This window comes from Leptodactylus fuscus, chromosome 2 (genome assembly GCF_031893055.1).
Source record: "Leptodactylus fuscus isolate aLepFus1 chromosome 2, aLepFus1.hap2, whole genome shotgun sequence".
NCBI lineage: Eukaryota > Metazoa > Chordata > Amphibia > Anura > Leptodactylidae > Leptodactylus > Leptodactylus fuscus.
Genome location: NC_134266.1, coordinates 266,151,029 through 266,163,388, shown reverse-complemented (window position 1 = coordinate 266,163,388; position 12,360 = coordinate 266,151,029).

The window sequence follows — 12,360 nt, the reverse complement described above, 5'->3', positions numbered from 1 at the left end:
TGTGTGATGCTGGGCTGTATACTGGTAGAATGACATATATTGTCTATATGTGCCTGAGCGCTGACTGTCTGCACCGCTCTAACAAGAACAAATGCAGTAAAGTACTTAAACCCATAAAAGGGTCTATAAAGATTAGTCGCTATTTTATTGCATCTAAAAATAAAAATAAGCAATTTCCAAAAAAACAAAAACAAATTACAGTTTTCCATCTAGGTCCGATATGGACATCCTGTAGTCATGCTATTGCCTTCCATCTATCCTCAACTGTATTACTAAGCACAACCAGTACAAATTTGTTCCCCCAAATGCAGTGCTCAACCAAACGCCATAGTCGCTTGACTTGTTCTTTCCAATGACTTACAGGGGTTGTCTGGGCTTCAGCTATATATGGCGTATCCTTAGGATAGGCCATAGATACATGATCAGTGAAGGGCTAGGAGCTGGGCTCTGGACTGATCAGCCTTAGGTCCGGTTCACATTCGTGTTTTGGCCATTCTGTTCCGCTCTTCAAATGAAAAATGAAGAGCGAAAAGCGTTGCAAGCTTTGAGCGGAAACAACATGGACATTCACTTTGAGGGGGAACCACATGGACATTCACTTTGAGGGGGAACCACATGGACATTCACTTCAAGGGGGAACCACATGGACATTCACTTCGATTGGAAATCACATGACCATTCACTTCGAGGGGAAACCACATGGACCTTCACTTCGATTGGAAACCACATGGACATTCACTTTGAGGGGGAACCACATGGACATTCACTTCGATTGGAAATCACATGGACATTCACTTCGATTGGAAATCACATGGACATTCACTTCGATTGGAAACCACATGGACATTCACTTCGAGCGGAAACCACATGGACATTCACTTCGAGGGGAAACCACATGGACATTGACTTTGAGGGGGAACCACATGGACATTCACTTCGATTGGAAATCACATGGACATTCACTTCGAGGGGAAATCACATGGACATTCACTACAAGGGGAAACCACATGGACATTCACTTCGATTGGAAATCACATGGACATTCACTTCGATTGGAAATCACATGGACATTCACTTTGAGCGGAAACCACATGGACATTCACTTCGAGCGGAAACCACATGGACATTCACTTCGAGCGGAAACCACATGGACATTCACTTCGAGCGGAAACCACATGGACATTCACTTCCATTGGAAATCACATGAACATTCACTTCGATTGGAAATCACATGGACATTCACTTCGAGCAGAAACCACACGGACCCCATTATAGTCTATGGGGTCCGCGGGTTTCCTAAGGTAACCGCTTTTTTATGTAAATTAGGTTTCCGTCCGGCGGTCCCCAAACGGACTCCCCGAATTGAAACCCATGTGCCGACGTGAACTGGGCCTTAGGCAGTCATTTGCGACACCCGTTTGATACACAATTCAGCACCGGAAGCCAAAAACTCTGTCCCCTTTCATAGCAGTCTGAGATGCCGTCACTTCATGTACATCATAGAAAGTATTACAATAGAAGATAACACCACTGAGCCATCACCAGTGATACATTGCCTTTAACACTCAATCCACCTGCTAATTCCAACGACTTGGGGCTTTTGGTGACCCCGCAGCCACTGGGTGGAACCAATTGGGTCGTATACTCAACACTGTCAACCTCCTAGAAGCTGCAACCAATTTCTGACCTGTACCCTATTACAGTGCCCTATAGGTGTAGTTGGGTGTATGAGGCCCCTTCATTTTTAGCAGGGTGTATAAAGCAAATCCTCTTATTATCCAGTCAATGGATCATGGAGTGTTTCAACCATAAAACCAGATTTAATCGTCCTCTTTGTTTGCTCTGGAGCGTCGCCATTTCTCCGGTATTATGTTCTCAAGCTTCTGTTATGTAAAGAGGATAAGGAATATGTAAAGAGCGAAATATACACAAATCGTGTAATGATTGACTTAACAAGGACTGACTTATTGCGGTTTATATTAGTCTGGCTATACTGGAATCTCTGCCACTGGAATTCCCAGCATAAGATAAATAGTATTTATTAACATGTTTAGTCTGGGGCGCTGCTTACAGAAATGAGATCTGCTGGAAAGAGAGGAGGCTTCTCCAAAAGACATTAAGGAACATTTTTCCCAAAGGACGTCTCTAATAATGTCCTGAAGATATATCTTGTTGTACAGTTTGTTATACATTTCCGTGTAACTGGAAAAATGGTCTTAAAGAGGAAGATACAGGCAGGATAAGGCTGTATACACACAGGGTGATCTGGGACTAAAAATCCAATCCGTATATTGGACGTATTCTCCAGTCCAATGCTACTCCGGAGACAGGATAGTGATCTATGATATTAGGAGTCCTTGTCTCCACTACTAGATACAGTACAGGACAGGTCAAAATAATCAGGGGCTCCTAGCTTGATAGATCACATCGATGCAAGGAGTCCCATCTCCTCACTAGGATCGAACTGGGACATCTGGCCAATGAATTCCAAAGATAAAAATCTAGTCCAGCATCAAAAAATATGTACCACAAACTGCTAAAACTAGGGTTGAGGGATTGGAAAAGATTGGATCCTGATTGGCGATCGAGTAAATTTCACGATCGCATTCCGATCCCGCCTAAAAAAGATTGGGAATGGAATTCCGATCTTGATCGCTCAACTTACCTGCACAGAACCGCTGCCACTCTCCAGGCCGTTGTCCTCTTCTATCTCATTCACACGCCAGTAGAGCGCCGTGCACACCCCCACAGGCTAGTGTTACTGATGCTGGGAGTAGGCGGGGCTTGTTGTGGGTGGGTACAAGGTACACGTGAGTGATTCACTAGGGAGGCAAGGGCGTGTATGGCGCTCTGCCAGTGTCTGAATGAGAGAGGAGAGAAACGGATGGAGAACAACAGCCTGGAGCTCCAGGTAGAGGCGTACCCACCAGAAGGGGAGGCGGCAGCGGTTCTGTGCAGGTAACTGGACAGCAGGGGGGACGAAGTAGCCCGATTCTTTAATCACTACACAGAGTGGAGTCCAAAAATTGTATCCTTCAATTTTTGGACTCCATGCTGTGAAGTGAATAGGATCGTTTTTGAAATCCGATTTTCGATCATTAAAAAATCCCATTGACTTGCATAGGATCGGAAGGAAAATGATCGGAAATCAGATTTTAAAAATGATCCTGAAATCTCAAGATCGGCTCAACCCTAGCTAAAACTTAAATTTTGGCCTTATGAGCTTTGCTTATTTTGGGCTGTGTTTCCTATTTTGCACTGATTTTGCAATGATTGGACCAGATTTTCCGGTCCAGATTTCGCCATGTACATGAGGCCTAAGGGAATTGAAATAGTTGCAAGAAAGTACAAGTGATCCATCTGGAATTAAATGAAGTTCTGCATCGAGTCTGCACCAAGAACCGGCATCTGATATCATCCACAGTCAAATACTACAAGGTCCAGATGCTGAAAGCAACGCACGAGACTGAAAGCGCACCTTCACAGAAAGGAGACTGGAAGCCCAGGCTGAAAGGTGAGGGGAAGAAAAGTGGGAGCCAGAAAAACCTCTATAAGGTGTCCCCCTCTACAGGACACCTATAACTCACGGCAAACTGAATCTTGTAGAAGAAAAAACCCACCTAGACGGTATTATGGAGAAAAATATGGGAATAACAAAAATTAAAGAAATAACAGCTGAAAATACCATAAAACCTCTTAAAATCCTGCACCTAAAAAGGAACAGGAAAGACTGGAGAGTGAGGGGAGGGGGGCTTTTATTTGTGTTTATTAGGGTCAATCTTGTCATGGTCTATTAAGATTAGGAATGTGGATTTCACGGATGCTTTGCTCATTAAAGGGATCCTATCTAGGTACCACGTCGGAATAGCCTTAAGAAAGACTATTCTTCTACTACCTTTCGTCGTCTTCTCCGCGCCGCCGTTCGCCTACAATCCCGTTTTTTCTTGGTATGTAAATTAGCTCTCTTGCATCACTGGGGGCGGTCCTCAGCACTCAAACAGCACTAGGGGCATCCCCAATGCTGCGAGAGAACTCTCTCCAGCTCCACCTCCATCTTCTTCAGCAGCATCATCTTCAGCCTCTTCTTCCGGTGGTGGCTTGTAACTTCTAGGCCTCGGGCAGAGCAGATTGCACATGCCCACAGGCCACGAGAAAATGGTCGCTTGCACAGTATTGTAAGCGGCCATTTTTTTGTGGTCTGTGGGCATGGAGCTTCTGGTGCATAGAAGGCTAGTGATGCTCCAAATTTATTAAAGAGGACCGTTCACCACCTCTGACAATTCCAGCCCTTTACATCATTTAATACCTGCTTTTCTACTGATTCCAGCACAGTTGGAGTTTTTTTTCTCTAGCCCCCACCATTCTTGAGCAACAAGCTCAGTTATTTTTGGTACCTGATATACTATTTAGTCTCTGTACTGTCAGGTGGGCGGTGTCAGGCAGGAGCAGACATGGGGTGTGATTCTGAGCTCTGACACTGGCTGCCTCTGATTGGAGCTCTGCATCACGCCTCCTGCCTAACACCGCCCACATTACAGAGCTTAACTAGCACATCAGGCACCAAAACAAACTGCACTTGTTGCTCCGGAATGGTGGGGACTAGAGAGAAAAGTCCAACTGTGCTGGAATCAGTGGAGCGGTGACTATTAACACATGGTAAGAACTAGAATTGGTGGAGGTGGTGATAGGTCTTCTTTAAGTGGGCATGCCTCCTAACAAACTACGTTGATCAGCTCAGAGACCTATAAGACTGACATAACCATATTCCAGGCTGATGTACAATCAGACCCCGTGCCCGGCAGATTCCTGGCATTCTTTCCTATTGCAGTGTTTATGCAATCCTCCCTTTTCCTTACTGCGTAATATTCCCTTTGTCCACATTATTCCAGAAGCGACTATCAGGGCTCAGGAAGAACGGAGGGTTTTTCCCATGCAATAAAAACAACTTAGAGAAGGCCAATAGCCTCTATTATCTGCCGCCATGACTTCATAAAGAGCAGCTCTGTGCCATCCGCCCAATAAAACACTGCTAAAAAACTGAACTTCAGATCTGCAGAGATTGTGGATTCTCTATATACTTTCCTTCAAATTAGAGATAATCCTGCACCCGTTAAAGAGGCTGAAATATATCCTAAAAGCAACGTATAAAAGCAGAGTCAGTGAACTCTATCACTTTTTATCTAATCTGTTTTTAATTCCTGAGATGGTAGATTTTACTCTATTTTCTGTACATGATCATGGGGGCGGCCATCTTGCCTGAGCTTCTCCTCCGTTAACAGCATTTAGTAATAGATGGAATCAAATGGGGATAACCTTGGTGGATAAAGATTGGGGGTATCTGCTCATCAGGAGCCACCATTTCAGTAGCAATGGAGACATGGTCGATAGAGCGTCGTGTATTTGTGTACAACACTTTATCGAAACGGGCTGTTCTGTCATTCAAACACAGAGACGTTTCCGGTCGGTGGGAGGTATGTCCCGGTTTCAACTGATCAGCGCCCGGAGGACGCCGATGAGTTGAAAACACAGGCGATTAAAGCAGGAGCTGTCACAGCCAGCTCCTGCTTTAACGCTGTGCTGCGGCTTCTGTATGTGTAGCCGCGATGTGATGACGTCACATCGCGGCTACAACTATATGAGTGAGCGAGACTGAGCGGGCGGCGGGGGAGCGTTGGAAGGTGAGTGTAAGTGTTTTTTTTGTTTTAAACATTAAGGTGGAACATAATGAAGGGGCAGATGAAGGGGGGGGGGACGGCATGACACTGGGGGCAGAGATGGAGAGACATGAAGCTCTGGGCAGAGATGGAGGGACATGAAACTCTGGGCAGATGAAGGGGAGGACGGCATGATACTGGGGGCAGAGATGGAGGGACATGAAGCTCTGGGCAGATGAAGGGGGGACGGCATGACACTGGGGCAGAGATGGAGGGACATGAAACTGTGGGCAGATGAAGGGGGGGACGGCATGACACTGGGGGCAGAGATGGAGGGACATGAAGCTCTGGGCAGAGATGGAGGGACATGAAACTCTGGGCAGATGAAGGGGAGGACGGCATGACACTGGGGGCAGAGATGGAGGGACATGAAGCTCTGGGCAGATGAAGGGGGGGACGGCATGACACTGGGGGCAGAGATGAAGGGACATGAAACTGTGGGCAGATGAAGGGGGGGACGGCATGACACTGGGGGCAGAGATAGAGGGACATGAAGCTCTGGGCAGAGATGGGGGAACATGAAACTGGGGACATGAAACTGGGGGAAGAGAGGGGGGGACATGAAACTGTGGGCAGATGAAGGGGGGTACAGCTTGACACTGGAGGCAGAGATGAAGGGGGGACATGAAACTGGGGGCAGATGAAGGGGTTATATGAAACTGGGGGAGAGATGGCGGGGGGACATATAATGTACGGGTGACTGTAGGAGGATTATACTGTGTGGGAGCACATGAAACATGAATGAGAATGGGCGGAGTCAACATAAAAGTGGGCGGAGCTAAATTCGCCACGGCGCGTACCACATTTTCTCCCTGTTTCTAATCTTCAAAAGTTGTGAGGTATGCCTAAAGCCATTAGAAAACACATATTTCTGATGGCATTAGCCAGTGAGAAGCCGCGCTACTGTCTGCAGCAGCGCTATTCAGCTGGAACGCACGCCGTTATGGACGCGTGTTCCAAACTGAATGGGGTCACCGCAACATGAGGAACTGTATTGCGGGGTCACGGCATTAGAAAGGTTGAGAACCACTGCTGTATATAGTACAGGGTCGCAGAACTACAGTGACTCCTAGAATCATAAGTTACCGTATATACTCGAGTATAAGCCGAATTTTTCAGCACAGTTTTTGTGCTGAAAAAGCCTCCCTTGGCTTATACTCGAGTCAAGCAAAAAAAATAAATACATTTTTGAAATTTTCCAGTAGCTGCTGCTTTTCCCCTCTCGGCTTATACTTGAGTCAATACGTTTTCCCCTTTTTTTTAGGTAAAATCAGCGGCCTTGGCTTATATTCGGGTCGGCTTATACTCGAGTATATATGGTAATAAAAAAGTATGGAGTCTCAGTGGCTAGACAATATTCTCGGAGCTATATCTGGTCTGGATTTTCCACACTGCAGAAAAGCTGAACTGCTTTCTTCCAGAAACAGCACCACACCTATCCACAGGTTGCGTCTGGTATTGCAGCTTCATCCTATGAAGCTCAGGGGTGGCATCATGTCTGGTAGTAAGTGTCCATGTTTTTCTACCCTCTGCACAGCTCTGAAGCTGTTAATATTCACGTACAAGAATAAGACTCTATCGTGGTCTTCTGCCAGTTTGACTTTTCCAAGCCAGATGAGACTAGTAGGCAAAGATCTTCGCCAACCCAGCAGGGGAAATACTTGAATCACGAGCACAGAAAAGAGCAAAGAGCAACAGATTAGCAGCCATTTATTCCTTGCCAGAACATCCTGCTAAGCAACTCCGAAGCAATGCGCGTCACTGTCTATTCCGGAGGACAGAAGCGAGCCGTCACTGTCAGATGGGCAGGGGCTCTGCATAGCAATGTGGTCGGCGGAGTCTCACGGGAAGGGGAATATCAGGCTTCTTTGTGACTCCTAATAAAAAAAAGATCATTTCTACGTATATTCATCTTTTACTTGTCGCTAAGCAATGTGGCGAGACATTGCAGCGAGCAGATATATACGCCGGATCCGTCTACGTGACCGATTACTGATCGCAGCAACGTCTTAGGAGTGAGAAGAAAGTATAGAAAAGAAAAAGTCATCCAAAAATTGTAAAACATAAGGCAGAGGACTCCAAAAACTACAACTCCCAGCATGCCTGATGGATAGAGATTGAACGCCATCGTACAGACGTAAAGGGACTGTCCAGAATCTGAAGGTAATTGATACTAAGGACCTATACATAGGATAGGTCCTCAGCATCAGATCGGTCAGGGTCTGACACATGGACCCAGGCCCAATCTGAAGCCCTATATTAAGTTTATGGCCAGAAGCAGTTCAGTGGAGCGGAGTTGCAGTTTCAAGGGTCACGGATACACTGTGCAGACCAGACGCTGTATACAGAGCTCCATATACCATATTAGAGCAGGGCTGCTTCTGGCCATATACTTAATATAAGTAAGAGGGTAAGTTCACACGGGGTATCCGCCTCAAAATCCAGACCAAAAAGACGGCTCCCATTGAAATTCACCTCGCGACATGTGCCTGAAGACATTCCCTCCCGACTAGGCCCATTCATTTGGGCCTAATCCAGAGCGGAGTGCACGACTCCACCGGCATCCAGTTACAGCTACCCGTATTTTGGTCCGGAACCTGAGGCGGTCTCCGCCTCAGGTTCCGGTCCAAAAAAACGGTGTAAATTTACCCTAAAGATTTCAGACCCCGACTCATCTGATACTGATGACCTATCCTGTGGATAAGTCATCAGTATAAGTTATCTAGAGGTCCTGAATAGTGTTGAGCGAGTAGTATTCGATCGAATACCACGCCAGCATAGGAATGTGTGTAATCGGCCAAACACCAAGGGGTTAAACACATCGAATATTCGAAGCGTTTAACCCCTTGGTGTTCGGCCGCTTACACTCAAACCTCGAGGGCTCGTTTCGGATGAGGATCATGTGATCAGAACTGGCACCTGCCTCCTCTCTTCAGTGTTGGTCTCAGTCATGCGCATGTCCTGGGTCCGTGGCTGGATGACACATGGATGACATCTGTGTGCTGCCCACACCTCCACAGTCCTAGGTACTATAGGACTATAGTCCTATAGTGATCCCAAGCTGCAAAATGGACCTGTATAGGGTCTGTCCTGCGTTTTGCCCCGGGCTCATCCACAAACCGTGATAGCACATAGACACGTGTGACCATTAGAATAAAACACACGTCTGGCACATGGACAGTACACGCATGAAGCCTTATCTGTACTATAGGGTCCGGCTTCCTCATCTAGTTTGGCATCCCTAATTCACAAGCCTTGTTTTTTATGGGATAAGTTGTATTTTTAGGCAACATTTTGCGATCAGTCATTAGCACCAGATTATTGGGGCCTGATGTCTGGCACCCCCACTGATCAGCTGACTAACACACACTCTGACTAGGCAACCTGGGGGTCTTTTATTACGCCCATGGCTGTTACAGATTCCAAACCAAGTGTGTGGTCAGGGCTGACAAGGACAGGATAAAAGCCGATGCCCCCTCCCTCTGTCCACACCACTGAATTATATTGGGGTCCGTCTGGTTTGGATGTGGAGTCAGTCATATTTTTCTATAGAATCTGCGACGTGGGTTTCAACAAGTGAACAAAGCCTAAAACTTCACAGAATATTTTCTATAGGGTGTCTTTTTCTAAACATGTAGGCGCCAAAAGGAGACATATACACTCACCGGCCACTTTATTAGGTACACCATGCTAGTAACGGGTTGGACCCCCTTTTGCCTTCAGAACTGCCTCAATTCTTCGTGGCATAGATACAACAAGGTGCTGGAAGCATTCCTCAGAGATTTTGGTCCATATTGACATGATGGCATCACACAGTTGCCGCAGATTTGTCGGCTGCACATCCATGATGCGAATCTCCCGTTCCACCACATCCCAAAGATGCTCCTCTATTGGATTGAGATCTGGTGACTGTGGAGGCCATTGGAGTACAGTGAACTCATTGTCATGTTCAAGAAACCAGTCTGAGATGATTCCAGCTTTATGACATGGCATTGCATTATCCTGCTGAAAGTAGCCATCAGATGTTGGGTACATTGTGGTCATAAAGGGATGGACATGGTCAGCAACAATACTCAGGTAGGCTTTGGCGTTGCAACGATGCTCAATTGGTACCAAGGGGCCCAAAGAGTGCCAAGAAAATATTCCCCACACCATGACACCACCACCACCAGCCTGAACCGTTACCGATACAAGGCAGGATGGATCCATGCTTTCATGTTGTTGACGCCAAATTCTGACCCTACCATCCGAATGTCGCAGCAGAAATCGAGACTCATCAGACCAGGCAACGTTTTTCCAATCTTCAATTGTCCAATTTCGATGAGCTTGTGCAAATTGTAGCCTCAGTTTCCTGTTCTTAGCTGAAAGGAGTGGCACCCGGTGTGGTCTTCTGCTGCTGTAGCCCATCTGCCTCAAACTTCGACGTACTGTGCGGCTTTCAGAGATGCTCTTCTGGCTACCTTGGTTGTAACGGGTGGCTATTTGAGTCACTGTTGCCTTTCTATCAGCTCGAACCAGTCTGGCCATTCTCCTCTGACCTCTGGCATCAACAACGCATTTCCGCCCACAGAACTGCCGCTCACTGGATGTTTTTTCTTTTTCGGACCATTCTCTGTAAACCCTAGAGATGGTTGTGCGTGAAAATCCCAGTAGATCAGCAGTTTCTGAAATACTCAGACCAGCCCTTCTGGCACCAACAACCATGCCACGTTCAAAGGCACTCAAATCACCTTTCTTCCCCATACTGATGCTCGGTTTGAACTGCAGGAGATTGTCTTGACCATGTCTACATGCCTAAATGCACTGAGTTGCCGCCATGTGATTGGCTGATTAGAAATTAAGTGTTAACGAGCAGTTGGACAGGTGTACCTAATAAAGTGGCCGGTGAGTGTATAACATAGTAGTACACTCTGAATGGCTGCCATATAATACCACAGTTCTACCTCACAGGGGTGGTGAAGAAGGGGTGCACGTGTAAATACTACAGAAGAGAGGAGGTCTTACGCTAAGTTCACACAGGGTTTTTTGGACTGGAACCTCAGGACGCCAAAATACGGGTAGCTGCGACTGAATGCCGCTGCACTGCACTGGCACCCAGTTGCGCACTCCGCTCCGGATTAGGTCCAATGAATGGGCCTAGTCGGGAGTGTCTGGAGGCCAAATCGCGAGGCGAAACGGCATGAAGAATGAGCACCTCGCTTCCTTTTCCCGGAGTCAGAACAAACCGGCTCCCGTTGATTTCAATGGGAGCCGCCTTTTTGGTCAGGATTTTGATGTAGATATGGCCTCAAAATCCTGACCAAAAAACCCCATGTGAACTTACCCTTAGGCTGAAGCCCCACGTTGGGGAAATGCAGTTTTTTTTTGTTGCAGATTTTGTTGCGGTATTTTGATCCAAAGTCAGGAGTGCACGGACTGTTATACCCCAAACCACCTGCCCACCCCCCCATATAGCGTCACCAACTAAGAAGAAGATGAGACTCCACGGACTGTTATACCTCAAAAACCCCCCCCCCCATACAGCTGTCACCAACTAAGAGGACGATGAGACTCCACGGACTGTTATACCCCAAATCAGTCACAACCCCCCCCCCCCCACTCTCCGCCTCGACTCCAACTCCTCCCCCCACTTTACTAGCTTATCCATTCGGACGTGCCAATAAAACCTATTTGATTTTGAGTGGATTGAGAAGAAGGTAGAAGTGTAAAAGCTTCCTATATATTTCCCATTCCCTTTTTAGCTACTCCTAGGTTTTGGCTCAAAAAAACCACAGCAAAATCTGCAACAAAAGAAGCTGCATTTCCGCAACGTGGGGCCTCAGCACTGTAATATTGATGACCTTATCTTAGGCTAGGTCATCAATACCTGATCAGCAGGGGTCTGATACCCAGGACCCTCTCAGATCAGCTGTGTGATGAAACTGCGGTGCTTGAGAGTGCTGTGCCAAACACATTGCATTAGTCACATGGTCGTGCGGAAGCTCAGTCCTATGCAAGTGAAGGGGGCTGAGCTGCAATACCAAGCAAAACCACTGTGTTGATCATGACATGTATCGTGACAAAGCTCACAGTCGTTGTGTAGATTTTTTTTTTGAGACCTAAGATTTGTCCGGCACCTGCTGTGTCTGAGCCTTTTCCATAAGGCTGTGTTCACATTGGGTAACACTGTGTGAGGTCCGCCTTTCATGGACCGATTATGGCTCGTGTGATGTGAGCTCTCTGTGTCATCCTGATTTATGAGGTTATGGGTGTAGTACAACTGCGAAGCTTACACCGCCATAAATCACAGGGCGCTCGGCCAGCTTGTCTTTCCCAGTCTGAGCATGGCTGTGTGATTTGGGTCCATCCACTCCCTTCCAACTTGCACTTGTAGTGCAGGGGGTCAGTAGGGGTTTTCCTTAATATAGATGACCTATGCTTAGGATCAATGGGAGCGTAACACAAGGGACCCTCACAGATCAGCCTTGTCATTGAAAAAAAGTTGTATGTGATTTACAACCAAAATCCAAGAGGTTTTGTGCAGACGCAACAAAGAGATGCAAAACTTTGCCAGGTGATTTTAGGTCGGGGACCCCATTCACACATTGCAGAAAAATCTGCGCAGTGGATTTCCAAAATAGTCACGGTGTTGGAAATTGCAGCGTGT